Source organism: Rhinolophus hipposideros (genome assembly GCF_964194185.1).
Source record: "Rhinolophus hipposideros genome assembly, chromosome: 9".
Classification (NCBI taxonomy): Eukaryota; Metazoa; Chordata; class Mammalia; order Chiroptera; family Rhinolophidae; genus Rhinolophus; species Rhinolophus hipposideros.
This window is the reverse complement of record NC_138055.1, coordinates 15637862-15660978: the sequence shown is the minus strand read 5'-3', so window position 1 is coordinate 15660978 and position 23117 is coordinate 15637862. Positions and strand designations below refer to the sequence as shown.

At 37.9% G+C, this 23117-nt stretch overlaps 1 protein-coding gene across 1 annotated transcript in view; it reads left to right on the top strand.

The window, feature by feature from the left end:
• Window positions 1-22942: 22942 nt before the first annotated feature.
• The window catches only part of TXNRD1 (thioredoxin reductase 1), an 85119-nt gene continuing 84944 nt past the window's right edge, over window positions 22943-23117 (top strand). Inside the window, exon 1 of the mRNA XM_081061030.1 lies at window positions 22943-23109. The gene's annotated coding sequence lies outside the window, so the exon portion shown is untranslated. The remainder of the gene's footprint in view (window positions 23110-23117) is intronic.

Here is a 23117-nt window from a genome sequence, read left to right as displayed (position 1 = left end):
TCCTTTGTTTCCCCTCACTTTCTCCTTTCTTTTCTCCCTGAGGCCCTGTTCTTTCTGTCTACTATAAAGTTAGGGTTCATATCCTGTAGGAGTTAAGGACTTGAGTTGGGAGAAAGGAAGAATAGGACGGATGTTTGTATGGAGGCCCTTCCTCCTCAAGGTCAAGCAGCTAATTTGTGGTCATTACCTAAATTTCTTCCGTTAAACAGAAAACCACAGGCCCAAAATGGCATCATTCACATTGAAAGCCCGTGATTCCAAACCTACTGTTAATACCCGATCAAATTACAGTTTCAACCTCTTCCAGAAACATAATCAACCAGTCTGGAATTTTCTAGTGAAGCACACGTAAGGTAATCTGTCATGTAGAGCCTCTCCATTCCCTGTAGAAAGAGGCAATCTACAGGATAAAAACCTTCCTCATTTTTTTCTCCCAAAGAAATGGTATCCTAGCCTAAACATAATCCTTTTTTTTCTTTCAACAATAGCTCCCTTACCTGACCCAACTTCCTATAAAATTTTCTGATAAGACCCTCTGCCTTCCTCTAAGGGTAGGTGACCTTGCCCAGAAATAATCCACTCTTTTAACTTCTTAGTCCCACCCTCTTTCTGCCTATAAAAACCTTCCATTTTGTACAACTCTGTGGAGCAACCTTCTAGTAGTTACTACTAGATGGGATGCTCCCCTATTCATTAATTGCTTAATTAAAGCCAATTAGATCTTCAAATTTACCAAGCTGAATTTCGTTTTTTAACTCGTTTCATCTACACTATGAAGGAGTTTGTGTATCTTAAATTCACCTTTCATGTACCACCTTCAGGATTTGCCCAATATCCATGTACTACTATTTATTTACTATTTTTCTTTATATCCACCTTTAAAACTACTTTTTAATTGAAGTATACTGTATGTACAGAAAAGTGAAATTATCATAATACAGCTTATTAAACTTATAAACGGAATATCCTTAGTACCTCAGAAGCCCCCATCATGGCTCTTAACTCCCATACTAAGGGCCACCACTACTCTGATTTGTCATAGTATGAGTTTCACCTGTCTTACATTTTACTATTTAAAATAAATTTAGCATTGTTTTAAGCATGAACCTATGAAAGCACTGCTTTGTCCTAGATACTTTTCTGTACACATACATATGTGGATCCTATTGATGTTTAAAACGTTCTTTCAGGTGTCACCTGTGAACATCCTAGAAGCTATCTTCCTTGAGTACCGCTAATGATCAATTTTAGTGAAATGCTGGACCACATCATCTCTACGTTCCTTCCCAATATAAAATTATATGTTTCAGTTTACAGAAACGCGATTCCTTAAATAAGCAGTCAGAATCTAATGTGACGTTTCTTTTACCATCTGGCCCAAGTTGTAACGATGAATGTCTTGATTGAATGAGTCTCCAACCAAGCACTTATTATTTATTAGGCGTTGGGGAATCAGGAGCAAACAAGGCATGATCTCAGGCCTTGAACATACAGTCTAGTGGAGAGGATGGATGTGGAAGATGCAGTGTCATCATGTGTCATCATAAGGGTGGATGGGTACAAGATACTCAGGAGCTGTAGCAGGAGGAGGTAACTTCTGGCCACTTAGAGTTTAATTTGTATTTCTGCCGTGACACAGATTCCATTCTGTTTTAATTAACTTGCAAACATTTTTTTTCCTGCTGGATTTTTGAGGATCAGGAATGTGTCTTGTTCATTATTTTATCTCCCAAAGTCCTTGACACACTGCCTTACAGATAGTTGGGACTCAGCTAATATATCCATATGGCCCACATAGCAAAGGGCCATGCTTATACAAGAGAAATTTTCCAGAAGCTAATGTTACTGACGATGACCAGGTTCTCCAGTGAGGTGAGAAGAGTGTTTCTCAAAATGTCCTAAGATGACCTGCTGCAGTATTAATTACGTAAGTGGTGGGGATGTGTAGGTTAAAAGTTCATTTTCCTGGTCTCTCTACCCAAGACCTACTCAGTCAGCCTCAGTTAGGGTATTGGCCAGGAATCAGAACTTTTGGTGCCTCAGATGATTCTGTAGCAACCAAGGTCTCCGAACTTGGCTGTGAGGTGTTTGGGTCAGAGTCAAACCACCTTTTGCTGGGCAGAGGCTCCTGTCCTCAGCAGTGGGGGTGAGGCTTGGGTGGAGATGGTCACTGCAGATCACTGAGGCTGATAAGGTGAGTCAGATGTAATAAAAGGACATTGAAACCTGTAGTGTAGAACCAAAGATCATCCTGACTGACGCGCTAGGAATCTGCAGTTACTATTACATAGTTTACTCAAAAGAAAACTTGCTTTTAGCCCGCATTAGCAAGATAATTTAAATAAGTCTTTGCACATTATTTGGATCTTCACACTTGAATGTTTACTTCTTTGTATTAATGTGTACTGAGTATTTTAAGCTTTTAAATTAGTCTTTTTTATTTTAAGTATATTTTGGATTTACAGTTGGAATTCCATGAAAGAAAGTATTAATCTGTACGCCTTTTTTTTAACCTTCATAGAATGTCATTGAATATTTCACAAATGTTCCTTATATCCTGGTTTTTAGCTCTGAGCTTTACTTTGCTGGTGGAAACTAGTCTACATGCGTGCAGCTGTAAATCACTATCATACATCACTATTGGTGTTAAAAACAAACTGTTACCTATTAGAGTAACTGATAGTGCGGAGATTTTCAGCTTTCAACTTTCAGGTATGTCGAGAATGCCTTATAAGTATGTTACCAACTTTTGATCAATATGTAAAAGTTGTGTTTTTTTTTGTCACAGTTGAATATGTGTGTGTGTAAAGTGTGTATACACACGCACACACACATACGCTTTAGATATCAGTGTCTGTCAGATGAAAAACTGAGTGGAGAAGGTTGTGGGAAGTGTCATAGACTGAGAAACGACTTGTTATATACCAAGTTTCCCTGAAAATAAGACCTCGCTGGACCATCAGCGCTAATGCGTCTTTTGGAGCAAAAATTAATATAAGACCCAGTCTTATATTATGTAAGACCAAGTCTTAAAATAAGACCGGCTCTTATATTAATTTTTGCTCCAGAAGACGCATTAGAGCTGATGGTCCGGTTAGGTCTTATTTTCAGGGAAACACGGTATGAGAAGAATTAAGAGGCCATAGTTGTGGGGTTGAAAACTCAAATATCTACAGGGATAGGCAGGTAATACAAATGAGCGAAGCCGGCAGGTGGTAAACAAGAGGGAATGGTGAAGACTGGGATGAAATGAGGAAAGAATGCTCTAAAAGGGGCAAACCTCTGCTTAGTTCCTCTTCCGTTTGGTGGGAAGATGAGTCCAGTGTTGCCAGACCTTCTAATTTTTCAAGAGAAACTAGAAATTCATATTTATTCTTTTTGTGACTTCTTCCAGTTTGTGAATGTCAGCAATAATTCTATTAAATAAAACAAACAGTGGGAGCCAAACAAGATTTGATTGCAGGTAATTATGGCCTGGGAATATGTAGGAAAATGTTGAGTTGGCATTAAAAAAAAAAAAAAAAAAAAGAAAAAAGAATGGTGCCTTTTGAATGTCTAGGGTAAGTGGCCAGGTCAGGGCAGAAAACAGTTTTGCTGTAATGACTGTTGTCAAAGTATGGTTTTCATAAAGTTGAAAACATGAGTTTTGTACAAAAATAAAATGAACATGGATAAAAATTTACTAATCTCGTCAATAAATGAAGGAATCAGTAAGGTCATAAAGCTGATGTAAAGGAGAATTCAAGAAATAGAGACTTACATAAGCAGTCAAAGATGCTGAATTGAATTTGCTAATAGTTACAAAACTGGTTAATGTCCTACAGGGCTATAAAACTGTAACCTTTCATATTATTGGACAGAAATGTCCAAGTTCACATGACATTTCTTTGTCTGGAAGCTAATCAAATAATAAATAACAAAGTCAAGTGTAGGTACGTTCTCTTAGAGAATTAAATGATCTTTGAGTGGGCTTGTTAAATAATGCCCCACTATAACATGGAAAGGACACTGTCAACCTCTTCTCTTTATTTCCAAGTTTTGGATATCTTTTTCTTAAAATCGTGGATATTACACCATAGTTATGATTATCGTGGAATTACTGTTCACTTCTTTTGTGGTGTTTTAAGCCACTTATTCCTCTAAAATGTGCTGCCCAGATTTGGCTACTTTTTTGAGGATGGGCAGCTGCAGAAGTCTTCGAGCCACTGTAAGCATATCGAAGGCCAGTAAGGACTGTTCCATTGAGTGCTTCACAACAGATTTATTTTGAAGTGGGCGTAGTGCTCATAGACATCACGTTTGTTTTAAGTTTGCGAAAGTAAGCTGATCTTTTGGAGCAAAAGCTGGATTTAATGTATGCACAGAGATCAAGGTAGAAGGGGGAGTAGAAAGAACTACAACTCAGTAAGCAGCTCACGGCTCCCAAGTCAAATTTGTCAGAAATATAACCTGGGGCTACCCAATCCCTGTGTTGGGAGAGCAGGAAGTATGGTTTCCTTATACCCATTTGCAATAGGGTTCCATGGGATCTTTCTGGATGTGATTTGAGCTGCTAGACTGGTAATGCATTCCTCAGGATTGCAGGCGGATCTGTCTGGGCAAGAGGGATGTCCAGGCCAAAGCAGTATGAAAGGAACACTGAACTGGGATTTGGCCCTGAGTCAAGCACAGAAAACTCCCATCACTAAGAGGCAGCTGAAGGTAGGGACTGAAGACCAGGGAAGCATGAGACTGTGTGTGTCTGGCAGCTGAGTTTGGCGGAGGGGCAGGCTTGCTAAGGAGTACTAATTGTATTTATTAAAATAACAATAACAACAAAACAAAGCTAAATCAACTTCTCTGGTTCTGGGTGTGGGTGGAGGAAGGGATAGATTTAAAGGGAATTGTATGTGAGATGTTTTCTTTTTGAGGTCCGCCGCAGGCTGCTGTGTGCTGCTGTGGGCTACCGTGTGCTGCCAGGAGAAACTGGCAGCCGGCGAGGACCGGTGAGAGCTGCTGTGAGGTGCTGTGAGTGGCTGACCCACTACCAGCGACCCACTGCCTAAGCTGAGGCGGAGGGTGGGGGTAGGGGGTAATAGAGGAGGTGGGGGGTAGGGAGTAATGGTGTGGGGTGGAGGGGTGGGAGTTGACGGGTGGGGTTAGGGGGGTTGAGGGGTGGTGGAGCTCAAGGCTCATAATACCAGCAATACCAGCATGGGCCAGGAAGCTGTGTCCTACACAACTAGACTGAGAAACAGCAGCTTGAACTGGAGGGGGGAAAGGGGAGGCGGAAGAGGGGGGGAAAAATCATTCATACTAGATTCTATCAACTCTGTAACTCCTGGTGAACTCTCTTTTAAAGGACCTTTGATAGATTTTGGCCTCTTTTTAAGCCTTCCTCTTTTGTATTTGGTACAATTTTTTCCTGATCCCTGAGCAGGTGCCCTCACTCATCTGTTCTTGAATGTTTGGTCCCTGGCCTGGACTGCTCTTCCCTTTCCGCTTTGCGGGGCAAGCTGTCCTTACCCATCAAGACCAGCCCAGATGAGTTTTGTGATTCTCCAAGTAGAGTGAGTGTCACCCTTAGTGAACACCTACGGCCCTTCCCATTTCTGTTATGATACAGAGTGTACTGTGTAGTATATTCTACTAGACTGAGTTCCCGGGGCGTGGATGTCTTGTTCAGAATTGAATTTCCTGTGTGGGACACTGCATGGCACATAGTAGGTGCTCAGTAAATGAAGTGAGTCAAGTTATTCCCTCCTGTTTGATTTTCTCTCCCACTGTTCATCAATCCAGGAACTTGTTTTTCCCTTTGGAAACTTCTTTTATCTAATTCTCTTGCCTCTGACTCTGGAATCCTAGCAATGGGACATGTCGGGCAGGTAAAACTGCCCTTGTCATGAGGGAGAGGGAATGAATGGTATTGCCAACATCCCACATGGAATGTTGTAGTTTCCAGTAATACAGTTCTTTAAAAGAGGCAGAACCTCGAACATAGTCGTGTAAATTAGGCTGTGTTTACTCATTCAGCACTTATGAACCATTTTCTAGATGATAGGCATTTCTGGAGTTGTTTTCTAGAGTAATGTATAACTTCTGAACTTTTTATGAAAAATAGTAATATTTATCGAAAGCTCGTTATGATCCAGGCATTGTGCTGAGTATTTTACATGTATTGTCTCATTTAATCATTGCAACAATGAAATGGGGAAAATGAGGCATGGAGAGGGCGTATAACTAGTAAGCAGTGGCACTGTGATTCTCACCCGGGAAGCTGATACTCTTAACCATTGTGCATACTGACCCACTTAGTAGATTGATTAGCCATTTCCAAACTAATGAGAATCCATATCCCTCCATCCCCTAAGACTTGGAAAGTAAAGCATTGTGTTCTCATGAAAACAAGCAGTTGAATGAAAGGATTTTGGAGGATTGCCAGTACCTGGGAACAATGGAAAAGGAGCATATTCAGGCCAGTTTCACCTTATATTTCAGGACAAGTAGACTAAAAATGAGTCATAGAAACCTTGAATGCAGCTAAAAATTCCCAGCTTGGGTGCTGAATGCTGAGTGCTGTGGGCTCACTGACCCTGACTGCAAAGCAGAGTAAAATCCTTTTATCATTTCATGTCCACAAGTTCAGCTGTGTCCCTGGAACATAACCTTGAACTGGAAGAGCCTAATATAAAACAACGTAGCTTCTATGGTTGGACCATCATTACAGAGAGCTTGTATTATATTTGAGGGCTACTTATTCAGATTATGGCTCTACAAGTCGCTTGAGGGGTAGTGGAAAGACAATTAGAGTCAAGAGAACAGAATTCTAGTTCCGGTTGTACCATCAACTAGCTGTGTGATCTTAGATAAGTTCCATAGCACATCTGGGCCTTGGTTTCCTCATTTGCAAAATAAAGTGAATGGATACACATTAAGTCCTTTCCAGCTCTAAAACTTTGTGGACCTGTCTCCCAGAAAAATTCGAAAAAGTCAACATCAAGTCTCTAAATACATAGGAAATAGAATAATATAATAAAAATAATATAATTCCAAATAAAAATACCTAGCATTTTATAGGATTCCACAATATGCAAGGTAATTTCACATGTATCTAAGACATGCCTTTTTATCCAGTCTTGGCTGCTGGATTGCATGCCTGAATAACTACCAAGATTTTAAGATTCACATGATTTTATGTGTGCAAGTCAGAAACTCTGGAGATTGCAGGAAAGAACTTGCTTTAAAGTAATAAATATATTAAGATCCAAAATAATGTCTTCATTGCTTTTGAAAAAGATTTGAGTAGTGGAATTCGCATAAATCCAAGTACAATTTTCTGGAACCAGTTCTCTGAAAGGAATGATCCTTAAATTCGTGTCCTTCGTCTATGTATAAGATCTCTAGTGCAGACTTGTTTTTTATTTTATAACAAGTGCACAGATGAGTGTATATTTTGGGATAGCTTTAAAAATTTTATTTTGTAAATTAACATACAGTTAAATTTGACCTTTTCGGTGTTAGTTTTATGAATTTTAACATATGTATACAGTTAGGATACGTAATCATTCCACTATACCCCAGACTCCCTTATGCTATCTCTCCGTGGTCACCACTCCTAACTCTGGCAATCACTTCTCTGTTCTCCATCAATAGAGTTTTGTCTTTTCAGGAATGTCGTATAGATAGAATCACACAATCTGTAACCTTTTGAGATTGGTTTCTTTCACACAGCAGAATGCTTTTGAGATTCACCCAATTTGTTGAGTGTGTCTATAGTTTATTCCATTTTATTGTATTTATTACATTGTATGAAAGTACCTTAATGTATTTACCTTTCCCTCATTGAAGCATATTGGGATTGCCTCCATTTTTTGGTGATTTATCAATAGAGGTACTATAAACATTTGTGTACAGGTTTTTAAAAAGTTGAGATATAACTAACATGCCATAAAATTCACTATTTAAAAATGCACAGTTCAGGTGGGCAACCTTCACCACTCTGTAATTTTAGAACCTTTTTATTATCCCCATACCCATTAGCAGTAAATGCCCACTCCTCCCTCCCCCAAACCCTGGCAATCTACTAATTTATTTTTTGTCTCTAGATTTGCCTATCCTGGACAGTTCATAGAAATGGAATCATACGATATGTGGTCTTTTTGTGACTGGCTTCTTTCACTTAGCATGTTCTCAAGGTTTATCTATGCTGTAGCATGTATCAGTACTTCATTTCCTTTCATTGCTGAATAACATTCTGTTGTATGAATATACCACATTTTTTCATCAGTTGATGGACATTTGGGTTGTTTCCACTGTTTGGCTGCTATGTATAATGCTGCTATTAACATTAGTGTACCAGTTTTGTATGGGCACATTTTCTTTTCTCGTGGGTATATACTTAGGAGTGGAATTACTAGATCATGTTGTAAATATGTGTTTAACTACCCCCCCCCACCCGTATCTGCCTCTCCCCCCCACTCCGGTTCAAGCTGTTGTTTCTCAGTCTAGTTGTGTAGGACGCAGCTCCCTGGCCCATGCTGGTATTATGAGCCTTGCGCTCCCCCCCACCCACCCCAGGCAGTCAGTCGCTGGTCATCAGTGGGCGGCTCAACTGCAGCTCATGCGGTCCTGGTAGCACACGGTAGCCCACAGTTGCTCACGCCGACCTCCGGCTGCTCACGGCAGTCCAGCTCCAGGGAGAGCCGTTGTTCACAACCTTAGCTGTAGAGGGCGCAGCTCACTGGCCCATGTGGGAATCGAATTGGCGACCTTGGTATTAGGAGCATGGCGCTCCAACTGCCTGAGCCACCAGGCCCAGCCCTATGTTTAACTTTCTGAGGAACTGCCAAATTGTTTTCCAAAGGGTCCACACCATTTTACATTCTCACCAGCAATGTATGAAAGTTCCAATTTCTCCACATCCTTGCCAACACTTGTTATTGTCTTTTTGATTTTTAGCAATCCTAGTGGGTGTGAAGTGATACTAATTGTGTTTCTGATTTGCATTTGCCTGATGACTAATAATGTTGAGCATCTTTTCAGGTACTTATTGACTATTTTTATATCTTCTTTGGAAAAATGTCTGTTCAAACCCTTTTCTCATTTTATAATTAGGGTATTTGTCATTTTATTGTTGAGTTGTGTTTTTTTATATATTCTGTATACAAGTTCCTTATCAGATAATATGATTTGAAAATGTTTTGTCCTGTTCTTTAGGTTGTTTTTTTAACTTCACTTGATGGTGTCCTTTGAAGCATAAAGATTTAATTTTGATAAAAGTCCAATTAATCTATTGTGCGTTTTTTTGTGTGTGTGGGTGCTTTTGGTTTTACATCTTAGAAATCATCCAAGATCACAAATACTTATTACTACATTTTTTTCTAAGAGTCTTATAGTTTTAGTTCTTAACAGTTGTTCTACTCATATGATATATTTTGAGTTTATTTTTATGTATAATTTTTATGAGGAAAGAGTCCAGCTTCATTCTTTTTCATGTGGATATTCAGTTGTCTCAGCACCATTTGTTGAAAAGACAGTTCTTTCTCCCATTGAATTGTTGTGACACACTTGTCAAAAATCAATGTAACAGTTTATTTCTGGAGTCTTAATTCTATTGTATTGATCTATATAACTATCCATATGCTGGTACTTCACTCTCCTGGTTACTATTGGTTTGTAGTGTGTTTTGAAATTAAGTGTGAGTTCTCCTACTTTGTTTTCCTTTTTCAAGGTTGTTTTGGCAATTCTGGGTCCCTTGCATTTCCATGTGACTTTTAGGATTAGTTTGTCAATGTCTGCAAAAAAAAAACAGCCGGGATTTTGATAAAGATTGTTTTGAAACTGTAGATTAATTTGAGGAATGTTGCCATCTTAACAATATTAAGCCTTCCAGTCAGTGAATTTGAGACGTGTTTCCATTTATTTAGTTCTTTAATTTCTTTTAACAATGTTTTGTAATTTCCAATGTACAGTTCTTGCACTTATTTTGTTAAACTTTTTCCTAAGTACTTGATTCTTTTTGAGGCTATTATAAATGGAAATGCTTGCCTAATTTTATTTTCAGATTGTTCATTGCTAGTGTATAGAAATAGAATTGATTTTTGTATTTTAATCTTGTGTATTACAACCTGGCTGAACTTGTTTATCCATTCTAAGAGGTATGTGTATATTCCTGAAGATTTTCTACACACGATTGTGTTTGTTATCTATGAATACAGATAGCTTTTTTCCTTTCCAACTTGGATACTTTGTATTTCCTTGCCTATTTGTACTGGCTAGAACCTCCAGTGTAATCTTGAACAGAAGTGGCAAGAGCAGACATTTTTATCTTGTACCTGATCTTAGGGGAAAGCATTCAGTCTTTGACCATTAAGTATGATGTTAGCTGTAGGTTTTTTATAGATGGTCTTTCTCAGGTTGAGAAATTTCCCTTCTATTCCTAATATACTCCTTGTTGAGTATATTATCATGAAAGGGTGTTGAATTTTGTCAAATGTTTTTTTCTGTATCTGTTGATGGTTATGTACTTTTTGTCCTTTATTCTACCCTGTTTCCCTGAAAGTAAGACTTAGCCGGACAATCAGCTCTAATGCGTCTTTTGGAGCAAAAATTAATATAAAACCTGGTATTCTATTATATTATACCGGTATTCTATTCTATTCTATTCTATTCTATTCTATTCTATTCTATTCTATTCTATTCTATTCTATTCTATTCTATTCTATTCTATGTCTTATATTATAGCAAAATAAGACTGGGTCTTATATTAATTTTTGCTCCAAAAGACGCATTAGAGCTGATTGTCCCACTAGGTCTTATTTTTGGGGAAACATGGTATTAATATAAAATATTGCATCAGTTGATTTTTTTATGTTAAATCAACCTATGCAAAGTTTATCCTGGGATAAATTCCACTTGGTCATGGTATATAATCCTTTTTATATATTGCTATATTTGATTTGCTAATATTTTGTGCAGGATTTTTGTGTCTATATTTATAGGGGATATTGGTCTGTATTTTTCTTTCCATGTCATGTCTTTGTCTGATTTTGGTACCAGGGTAACAGTGGTCTCATAAAATGAGTTGGGAAGTGTTTTCTCCTTTTCTGTTTTTTGGAAGAGTTTGTGAAGAATTGGTGTTAATTCTGCTTTAGATGTTTGGAAGAATTCACAAATGAAGGCATCTGAGCCTGAGCTTCTCTTTGTAGGAAGTGTTTTGATTATTTGTTCAATCTCTTTGAACAAATTAAAACTTTTCTTTTTTTATTGAGCCAGTATGAGTAGTCGTGTCTTTCTAGGAATTTATCCATTTCATATAGGATATCTAATTTGTTGGCATACAATTGATTATGTGGTTTTTCTTTTTAGACTGTTTCGATGGTAGATTACATTGATTGATTTTTGAATATCGAACCACTTTGTGTTCCTAGGATAAACCCCACTAACTCATGATGTATTATTATTCTTTTTACATCTTGATAGATTCAATTTGCCATTATTTTGCATCTTAGTTTATGAAGGATATTGGTGTATAGTTTTCTGATCTTGTACTGGTCTTGTCTAGTTTGGCTGTCAGGATAACACTGGCCTCATAGAATGAATTGGAGAATGATCCTTCCCCTTATGTTTTCTGGACAAGTTTGTGTAGATTGGTAGGGTATCTTTTAATAAGTTTTTTTTTTCTCCTGGCATTTGTGTGTGTATGTGTGTACATCTGAAAATGTTGCGAAATCAGAGGAATTTCTAAATATCCCTGCTTTTTGTAATTTTCTCGTAAGCCCTGGGGTTAAAGGAAATCTGTTCAAATACAATGTAAATTTATCTTTTATTTCTAAACCTTTTATGAGAGAATTGGAAAGATTGAGTCAGTTTCTTTAAAACCCCAATGTTGATCATATTGGCTAGACATTTTAGTGTAGTATGATTACTCCATTTATTGGCTATTCTTAACACTCATTGGGTAACAAAGAATACAAAAAATGCAAAATGTTTTCTGTATTATGTTCAAAGTGTGCTTTAGTGACATGAGAATTAATGGTCTAGTGTAGGTAAGATCTTTGTAGTTAGCTCTTAAGTGTTATTTAGTGGGTGTGTGTATGAAGGATCCATTTACTAATTTTCTACAGATTCCTTTTATATTTTAATGACTATAATTCGGGTTTTATAGTGGGTATGTTATATAATCAAAAGTAGCACTTACATTTTCTTCACGTATATGCTTTATATTCCAAAAAGACCTATTTGTAGAAATGTTTAATGTATCTAGACCAAATCTTATATCACAGATGAAGAAATTGAAGTTCAGAGGGCATTGTTAAGCCAAAGATATATATAGTTCCCGTACATGTAGGTGAGAAAAAATATGATTTCTTAAGTAATTTTTAAAAGGTGATGTACTAAGTAAATCTTTGAAATGTTATTGTTTCATGTGACATTTTTTAATGCTTTTATACTTCTGATTTTTAAAAAGTTCTTTAGTATTGTCTTTAAAATGATTTTCTAATCTTACTAACAGCATCAATATGAAATTTAACTAATAGGTGAAAGGAAATTGGAATTTTTCCTTCTTCCATTTGGTCCTTCAGTAATCCTTTCAAAGTCCCTGTTGTAGACCTAACTATGACAGAATAATCTTTGGACTGAGTGGTCCAGTAAACCAAGACTAACCACACCCCACCTCACCCCACCCCACCCACACACAGTCAGCTTCCAGTGACAGTACATTGAACTTCCTGCATAGTTTCTCCCATAATAAATCATATCATAAACCAGTCCTTGGGAGAAGAGATATTTCCTTTCAAATCTGTATTCTCAGGCTCATATAGCCATTGAATCCTGTACATGGCAAAAAATCATATTAGAATACAAGTTTGGGGAGCTTTTAATCAAGGTGGTGGAATAGGTGAATGCTGTGCTCATCTCCTCCCATGACCACCTCAACATTACAGCTAAACTACAGAACAACCATCACTGAGAATCACCTGAGGTCTAGCTGAACAGAAGTCCTATAACTAAGACTATACAGAATAAGCCACATGGTGACTGTTAGGAGAGGCAGAGATACGAACTGGTTGATCCCACATCCACATGTGGTGGTTAAAAATTGGGAGGGATATCTCAGCTGCAGCGGTCCGCTGTGAGACGTTCAAGGTCCCAGCCCCAAACCAGGCTCCTCAGCCCAGGGTTCCTGTGCTGGGAAGAGAAGTCCCCATAACTTCTGGCTGTGAAAACCAGCAGAGATTGTGGCTGAGTGAGTTGGCGGGCTGCTGGAGTCCCAGGCTATCCTCTTAAAAGCCTGTGCATGGTCTTACTCGCTGACTCACTCACTCACTCTGAGCTGCAGTGCTGGGGCAGCATCTTGAAAGGTGCCAGAGTCATACTGGGAAGAATTGAATTGTCTGGCCTCAGGGCGAGGACTGAAGGGGCAGTTTTCTCCTAGACAGAAGGGCTGGTGGAAGGCATTGTTCCTTTGTTGAGCCCTCTCCCAACCCAGCCTGCAGACACAGGCAGGCACCATACCTGAGTCTCCATCAACCTGGCTAACACAATTCACCCCATTCTAGTGATTCCCCGTGACCCTGCCTGACCCAACTTAGGGGTCCACCTAAACTGTCTCCAGTGGCTTTTCCATACAAACAGCCTATCTTTGCTCATGTTGTGGACTTTCCTGAAATCTCTCGAAGGTTCACAAACCCCAAATAAGTAGCGTCTGGCCTCGGTATGCTCTGTACTTCTTACTAAGCAGCCCCAAGCCTGGCACCAGATGCATCCAGCCTCAGTTTGCAGCTTGGCCTCTCCCAGGCACCTCCACGCCCAACACAAGTGGTAGTCATCTGAAGATCACTTTGTAGTTTATACCAAATGGCCCCGGGCAGGGTACAGGCAGTGGCTGACCTTGGTCTGCACCAGAGTTTCCCCAAGAGGCCCCAGAACCAATACACCTGGTGTCCAGCTTCAGACCACACCAGAGCACCACCCAACCACCTCCACGAATAACACACCCAAAAGGCAGACTGGGCAGGCACTAGAACCCCACTAAAGTGAATCCTGCTCCATACAGTCAGCCCTTGTGCAACAGCTCCTCCACTGTAGTCATGGCCAGTTCTCATGACCAATCTGCCTGAGGGTCATTCCCTCCCAATGACATGCCAACAGAAATCAAGGCTCAACTACAACAGGAGGGCAAACACACCCACACAAGGGACACACCTGCAGCACCTGGCTCAGGTGACCAGGGAGATTGCACCACTGGGCCCCACAGAATACCTACAGTGTAAGGCCACTCTACCAAGACAGGGAGATATAGCAGCTCTACCTAAAACATGAAGACAAACACAGGAAGGCAGCCAAACTGAGACAAAGAAACATGTCCAAATGAAAGAACAGAGCAAAACTCCAGAAAAAGACCTAAACAAAATAGAGACAATCTATCAGGTGCAGAGTTCAAAACACCGATTATAAGGATGCTCAATGATCTCAGTGAGAACCTCAATACACAGATAGGAAACAAAAAATGGAGATGGAAAACATAAAAAGAACCAGTTAGAAATGAAGAATACAAAAACTAAAATAAAGAAAACATTGGAGGGAATCAACTATAAATTAGATGAAGCTGAGGATTGAATCAGCAATTTGGACCATAAGGTAGCAGAAAACACACATTCAGAACTGCGAAAAAGAAAAAAAGAATAAAAAAAAAATGAGGATAGTTTAAGGGGACTCTGCGACAACATCAAGCATACCAACATTTGCCTTATAGGGGTACCAGAGGAGAAGAAAGAGAGCAAGGAATTGAAAACCTATTTGAAGAAATAATGACAGAAAACTTCCCTAACTTGGCGAAGGAAATAAAAATAGAAGTCTAGAAAGTTCAAAGAATCCCAAACAAGATGAATCCAAACAGAACCACACCAAGACACATCATAATTAAAATGCCAAAGGTTAAAGACAAAAACAGAATCTTAAAAGCAGCAAGAGAAAAGCACTTAGTTACCTACTAGGGAGCTCCCATAAGAATGGCAGCAGGTTTCTCAACAGAAACTTTGCAGGCCAGAAGGGATTGACACAAAATACTCAAAGTGATGAAAAGCAAGAACCTACAACCAGTTACTCTACTCACCAAAGCTATCATTTAAAAATCATAGGAGAGATAAAGAGCTTACCAGACAAGAGAAAGCTAAAGGTATTTATCACCACCAAACCAGTATTACAAGAAATGTTAAAGGGACATCTTCAAGAACAAGAAGATAAAAAATATATAAATAATAAAATGGCAGTAACTACACATCTATCAACAATTACTTTAAGTGTAAATTGATTAAATGCTCCAAGTGAAAGACATTGGGTGGCTGAATGGGTAAGAAAACAAGACCCTTACATATGCTGCCTACAAGAGACCGATTTCAGATCAAAAGACACAGACTGAAAGTAAAGGAATGGAAAAAGGTGTTTCATGAAAATGGAAATGAAAAACAAAGTTGGGGTAGTAATACTTATACCACACAAAATAGACTTTAAAACAAAGGCTATATAACAAGAGACAAAGAAGGATCCAGTAATTCCACCTCTTTGTATATATCCGAAGAAACCCAAAACACTAATTTGAAAAGAGATATGCACTGCCCATATGTTCATAGCAGCATTATTTACAATAACCAGATATGGAAGCAACCTAAGTGTCCATCAATGGATGAATGGATAAAGAAGTGGTACATAGTATATACAATGGAATATGAGCCATAAAAAAGAATGAAATCTTGCCATCTGAAGCAACATGGATGAACCTAGAGGGTATTATGCTAAGTGAAATGTCAGACTGAAAAAGACAAATACTATATGATTTCACTTATATGTGGAATCTAAAAAACAAAGTAAATGGACAAGCAAAATAGAAACAAACACATAGATGCAGAGAACATTTTGATGGGGTTGGGGGATGGATAAAAAAGGAATGGATTAAGAAGAACAAATTGGTAGTTACAAAATAGTCATGGGGATGTAAATAAAGTACAGCATAGGTAATATAGTCAATAACATTGAAATAGCTATATGATGTCAGATGAGATTTATCAGGATGATTGCTCTGTAAATTATATAAATATCTAATTACTATGTTGTACACCTAAAACTAATAAAACATGTCAATTGTAATTGAAAAATAAAAAATATATATATAAAAAAATACAACTGTGGAGTGAGGCAAGTGCGAAATTCCTTCTAGACGAGGACCTGCAACATAATCCAGGTTTAATTTTAACCTTCTAATGAGCCTCCTTTGAAGGAGATGCAAGAAGAGCTATAACCAGGATGTTGTAGCCCTTCTGTTTTAACAGCTTGCTTTGAAGATAATAAGTACTTCACATGACAAGTTCTTTTTAAGAACTAAAACCCCCTTTTAAGGCTAAAAAAAACCATCCTAATGTTTTATTTCGGTTTGGTAAATAGTACTGGATATTAAGATATTTATTATATTCAGCATCAGAGAGTCATCCTCATGTTCTTTAAGGAATCTTTAGTCTTTCTTCCTTGTGATTCCACAAATACTTCTGTTTTATTTTCCAGAGTGTCTCACACCCTGCAGACTTTAAAAAGTACATATAATTATCTTGTCTTCTTCACTTTACAGATCATGTCATGCTTCCCCATTTAAGCTTCCCCACTCTTAGGTTTTTTTTATGGAATAACTTTTTATTTGATGGAGTCTTATTAGACCCGAGTGTAATAATAATTCTGTGTGTGTTGTGTGTTGAATAAAATACTATTACAATTATTGTTAAAAGAAATCTGACGTGGCAGTGTGTTTGCAAAACCCTTTGTACTTGAGTTGAATAATAAGTGTTGTTAAGAGCTATGGGATGTGCAGAAATCCTTGATTTCTTCTGACCTTTTGCAGTCCAGATGCTTTTAACCCCAGGCAACAGAGTAAAAACATGCACGTGACAAACCAGGAAGTGAAGATAGCAGGCGGAGTGGAGTGTTATAAAATTTTCATTGGCACATTTGAAGTGGTCATGTTGCTTATTAAAGGTAAAAATTCAAGTTCTGGCAAGTGGCAGTTTCAGTGTGTTTTAAATCAGTCAACTCTAATAATCTTCTGCTGATTTTTTATTAGTTCTCGTGACCGCAATATAGAAACACAGGCCTTTGTAGCCTCATGTAATATGTAAGGATCAAAAAAGGAGAGAACGTTGATGAATCTATTCCTTAGTAAGAGTCAATCTACATCATCTTTTTTTCTTTTTGTTGCATTTTGTTTTAAGTAGCATGGAATTAGAACTCGCAAAACAACGACAACAAAAAAAAAAAACCCATTTTCTTTTTTTTCTTTTTAAGAGAGGGCCAGACTGAAAGACTACTCTTTCCAGTTAGTTTTGGGGGCTTACAAAAGAAGCCAACTTGTGTTAACTTTATTTAGTTTTAAGAGAATAATTTTTTTTTTGAAATCCTAGATAAAAATTTTAGCTCCTAAGCCAACCCTACATTTCACATATCGTATCTTTCAAACTTTTCAAAACGTCAAGGTTGATGGTTTTCAGGTGGTTTTGGTTTCAAGACTCCTTTACTCTTAAACATTATTAAGGACCCCAGCAGTGAGAAAGGGAAAGAATATTATTATGAAAATAGTTTTGTCTCATGGACCTCGAAAGGTTTGCGTACCACATTTTGAGCACCACTGGTCTAGGAAACTATGTTTAGAGATGTTTATGTTGCATTAGAGAAGTCTTTGGGATTCTGCCTGAACAAAGAAAATCAAGAAATAAGTCCCAGAGTATCTCATTAGCTACAGATTGAGGTACCCAGGTTTGGCTGACTTACAACTTCCTGAGTTTTTCAAATGCAAACCAGCCTCCATGCAGGAACATGACTGACAGAGATGGAATGAAGATGAATGAGCCAAACTTCTCCCACAGATCTGAACAGGAATATGTTATTATGGGCCCAATAGAAAAGAATCTGAAAGCTACTACCTCAGCAAATTAGCAATTCACCCAGTCAACAGAAAACTTGAAAGAATAATATGATGAATACCCATAATCCCTTGATTCACATCTTGCTACATTTGTTTTATTTTCCTTTCTTATATCTCGTTTCTCCCTCGCTCTCCACTCCCCTCCACCCCCCGCCAACACACACTGTTTTACTGAACCATTTGAAATAAATTGCAGACATCATGACTTTCACCCATAAATACTTCAGTATGTGTATCCTAAGAATAAGGATTTTGCTACATAAACCCTATGGACTTAATGTTGATAAAATAATATCATCCAATATAATAAGTTCATATTAAAATTTACTCAATGATCTCTCAAATTTTTTTGGATCCAAGATCTAAGTGAGGATTATATGTTGCAATTTGTGGCTAGTTATAATATTTTGCAAAAAAAAGTTTTTTTCTTACGTTTGAGAAATACAAGAAAGAAAAAGCCATGTATAATCTTATCATGACATAGCTTATAGGTCATTTTGCATATCCCTTTTTAGGACCCCTATATGCAGAGTTTCATACATAATTGTAAAACTACGGTGCACAGGATTTGGTATTCTGTTTCTTTTCAATTAACATTATGTTAATGATATTTCCATATCGTTTTGAACCTTGAATAGTATGCAGCCATTAAAATTACTGAAAAACAAGAGAGCTACTATAATTTCGCCTTTCCCCCAATGTTGGACATCTATTGCTTCCAATTTGTTACTATAAGCAATGATGTAATGAAACTGTTGGTAAAAGTTATATAAAAAGAGGGGATTGAGAATTGGGATTTGAAAAGGGTGAAGCAGGCTGGGGAGCAGGGATAGAATCTGTTTGCAATTTAGCCTTTGGAGGGAGAAAGGCTGCTGAGACAAGATATAATTATGTTTCTGTCCCTAGAAAGGTGATGGAAAGGTAGGGAGTGGAGAGTGTGGATAGGCCAGTGGCCTATTTTATCCCATTGGGTTTTACAGGAAGTTAACATGGTTAATCCTAAAGCTATAATAGAACGCACCTTGAAAAGGGATTTGGAAATTTCCCCTTTAGGTGATGGTAATTATATTAAAAAAAAACCACTGAAAGGTTTTTCTGTGAGAAGTGGGGGTCATTTTTGTCAATACAATGTTTTCATTATTTTAGATTTTTTTAAAAGGTAAATTCCCACAAATGAGCTCTGGGTTAAAGGTGTGGCCACTTCAGTGATTCTTGTTCCATCCTTCGAACTGTTTTTTGAAAGAATAGTATTAGTTTACATTACACTCCCCTTATGTCTGTGGATTTATCTCAATGTACATTTACCGTCATTGGGAGTTTTCATTTTTAATAGATAAGAAATCACACTTCATTGCTTTAATCTGCATTTCTGATTATGAAATGAAAGTAAAATAAATCAGTCTTTTTATTCTAGGTTTACTATTTTCTTCCTACTGATTTGGCTCTTCCTCTTTATTCATTTTATCATTTGTGGTCCTGCTGTGTTCTAACCAATTTGCTTGAGTTCTTTTTGTTGTTTTGTTCTTTTTGTGTTTTATGTAAAAACTTTCCCGAGGCTGCTCTTTTGCCTTAAAAATTAGTATTATTATTATTTTGCAGAACAATTTGTTGCTGTTTTTCTTTGTATTTACTTCTAAGTTTAGGAAGTTATTGCCTCAGTAGAGATTTGGAAAAGGTTCCATTTAACATGCTTTGTTATATAGTAAGAGATAAGTGAAAAAACTTTTTTTCAAATCATCAAGCCGTCATTACCATACTATTTAAAAAAATATATTCTTTATTGCTTTGTGATACCCTTTTATCATTAATTATTTTATATTTGTCTATTTCTGAGCTATCCAATCTTTTTTATTGATGTCTGTGTTTATTTTTGACAGTGTAACTATGGAGCATATTTTATTTTTACCCTTTAGTTTGAGTTTTTAACCAGTAGACAGTAGGTTCTTCATGGATCCAACTATTACTCATTGATCTTAGAAAAGTTGGGGCAAAATAGAAGAAACTCATAAATACAGTTTTACCTGAATTTTTCTGATCACCTGGTTCTGTGCTGTTCTTGCACCATTTACTTAATATATTTCTCTGAATGCTGCTTCAAATTTTACTTCAAAATTGAGGGGAAAAATTTAAAAACAAATGATAAACATAAACAAAATTGTATTTGCCTTTTATGTTAGAGGCAGAATTTAAGGAAAAATTCTGATCGTTTTGATTAGTTGGGCAATCCCTTATTATTTATTATCCATCTATCTGTCTGTCTGTCTGTCTGTCTGTCTGTCTGTCTGTATCTATCTATCTATCTATCTATCTATCTATCTATCTATCTATCTATCTACCTACCTATCTATCTAATCTATCATCTACCTATCTATCTATCTATCTATCTATCTATCTATCTATCTATCTATCTATCTATCTAATCTATCATCTATCATCTCTATCTATCTATCTATCTATCTATCTATCTATCTATCTATCTATCTATCTAATCTGTTTTTCAGTGAACAGTCTTTTCCTAGTTAGATTGCAACTCTTTTTAATCAGAGAAGATATTCCTTTCCTTGTAATGAATACTATGTTTTGTGTATTGACAAATATCTGAGCTTAATAGGTGGGTGGTGCCCTTAGCATACATGTTGTATAAGGCATTGTCACCTTCTTATAGAGTTAGTCATCCTGTGAAGTTAAAGGAGTCAGTAAGGCATAATGAAATCGGGAAGCTTGTGTGGCAGCCCTGATTCTGACACCAGTTAACTACTTATCTGGACCTCAGTTTCCTCATCAGTGGAATGAATAAGTTGGCTTAGTGATCCCAAATATCTTTCCCATGCGGACATTCTGTGATTCTCTTTCCATGAGCTGTTACCACTAAGAATTCTGTTGCTGTCTAAAATAATCAAAATGGAAAAGAGAAAATGAAAGCCAGAGTTTAATTTTAAAATTTGGAAGTATCACTGGTGGGGCTGTCGTCATGAGTCATGTTCTTAGCCCAACAGTTCTTACTTAGGAGTGTGCATTAGAATTACCATGAGCATTTACAACATACGCATATATGCAAGTGCACACATAGAAGGATAGCTAGAATAAAAAAGAGAAGTGTGGGCAAGCATATGGAGAAATTGGGACCCTAATACACTGCCAGTGGTAATGTAAAATGGTGTCACTGCTTTGGAAAAGAGTGGTGGTTCCTCAAAAGATTTAATTTGACCCAATAAGTCTACTCCCAGCTATTTACTCAAAAGACTTAAAAACAGGTGTTCAGACAAAAACCTGTACATGAATGTTCATAGCAGCTCTAGTCACAACAGCCAAAAAGTGGAAACAACCCAAAGGTCTATCACCTGATGAATAGATAAATAAAACATGTTTTATCTATACAGTGGAATATTACATGGCAATAAAAAGAAATGACGCAGTGATACGTGCTGTAGCGTGGATGAACTTTGAAAATGTTACACTAAATGAAAGCCAATCACAAAAGACTACATATTGTAGGAGTCCAGAAAATAGATTAGTGGTTGCCTAGTGATGAGGGGCGGAGCTTGGGGGGAAATGGGGAGTGACTTCTAATAAGTACAGTCTTTCTTTTGGGGGGGGTAATAAAAGTGTTCTAAAATTGGTTGTGATGATGGTTGCACAAACTCTGTGAATATACTAAATCCACTGAATTGTATACTTTCAATTGCTAAATTCTATGGTATGTGAATCATATGTCAATAAAGCTGTTCTTCAAAAAAGTGTGGGTTCTTAGGGCAGCCGGTTAGTTCAGTTGGTTAGAGCGCAGTGCTCTTAACAGCAAGGTTGCTGGTTCGATCCCCACATGGGCCAATGTGAGTTGCGCCCTCCACAACTAACTTGAAACAACTACTTGACTTGGAGCTGATGGGTCCTGGAAAAACACACTTAAAGTAAATAAAAGTTAAAAAAAAAAGTGTGGGTTCTAGAGAATTATAACCTAGATTTGAATCCTAGCTCCATCACTTACTGAAAGCTGTGCAACCTTGGGGTACTTGCTTATCTCTCTCAGTCGGTTTCCTTGTTTGTACGATAGGGATGATGGTAGCAGTCCCTACCGATTGGCATCCTTGTAGGGATTAAATGAGATGATACATACAAACATAAACTCCCTGTCTAGTTCTGAGTAAGCATGAATATTAGCTATGAAGATGATGAGGAGATTTGAAGGAGAACGGGTAGGTGTTCGATACGCAGAAATAAGAGGAAATCACGTCTAAAGCCAGTAATAAGGATTGAGCTTGGTTTGTTTGTGGGCCCTGAAGAGGATAGCTAGTTTAAAACACAAGCCAGAGGTAGCAATCTCTTGGTGGTTTTGGCTGGCAATCAAGCCCAGGATGACTGTGCTGTCACGTGGGCTTACATGCCACTATGCTGGATCACGTTTGTTCTGATGCCTGACAGGGCCACAGCAAAATCCTGGGGTGAAAACAGAGAATCTGAAGAAAGTTTTTATTTTCATTTTTAAAATCTTACTGTGTCTGGCCTGAAGATCCCGTGTCTGCTTATCCAGGAGTTAGTTGGAGAAAAAAAGAGGAAGCTTTGGTTTGAGTGGTCTACTCCTGTTTCTCTGAGCTGGGTTGTGTAAGAAGGGGGCATAGCGTCTGGTCTTTGGCTTCTCTGCATTTACACCGTGGTGGGGAGTGGGCGTGGGGTAAAATGTGGTTCTTGATGTCCAGAACCTGTTACTTACTCTCTTACTTCCAGGGTTGGTTTAGACTGTCATTTGTCAGGATCCCCTGAGAACTAATCTTGAGTATGACAAAAATGAGTTGGGAATACTGAGTGGGTTGCCCAAAGTCTCCAGGCAGGTGACAGACTGAATGTATCATCCATGTGAGAGTCCTTCCTCAGAGTCTTTATTCTGGCCCTTGAAGCTAAAATGGTAAGGCTTTTAGAGTGAGCCTAATATTAGAAATGCATCATCCTGTTTTCCCTCCTGATAATTGCCATCTTGGTTTCCATTACTTCTAGCTAAGGATCAACTCCCTAGTCGCACTTTGCCAGAAAACCCAGCTGCTGGTGTGAGTGGCCCCTCAGGAGCCACCAGCGAGGCCATCGGAGACCCCAGAGCCCTGCTGCAGGCCTATGTGGACAGCCACCCTGTGGTCGTCTTCAGTAAATCCACCTGTGAGCGCTGTGCTGAGGTAAGGTT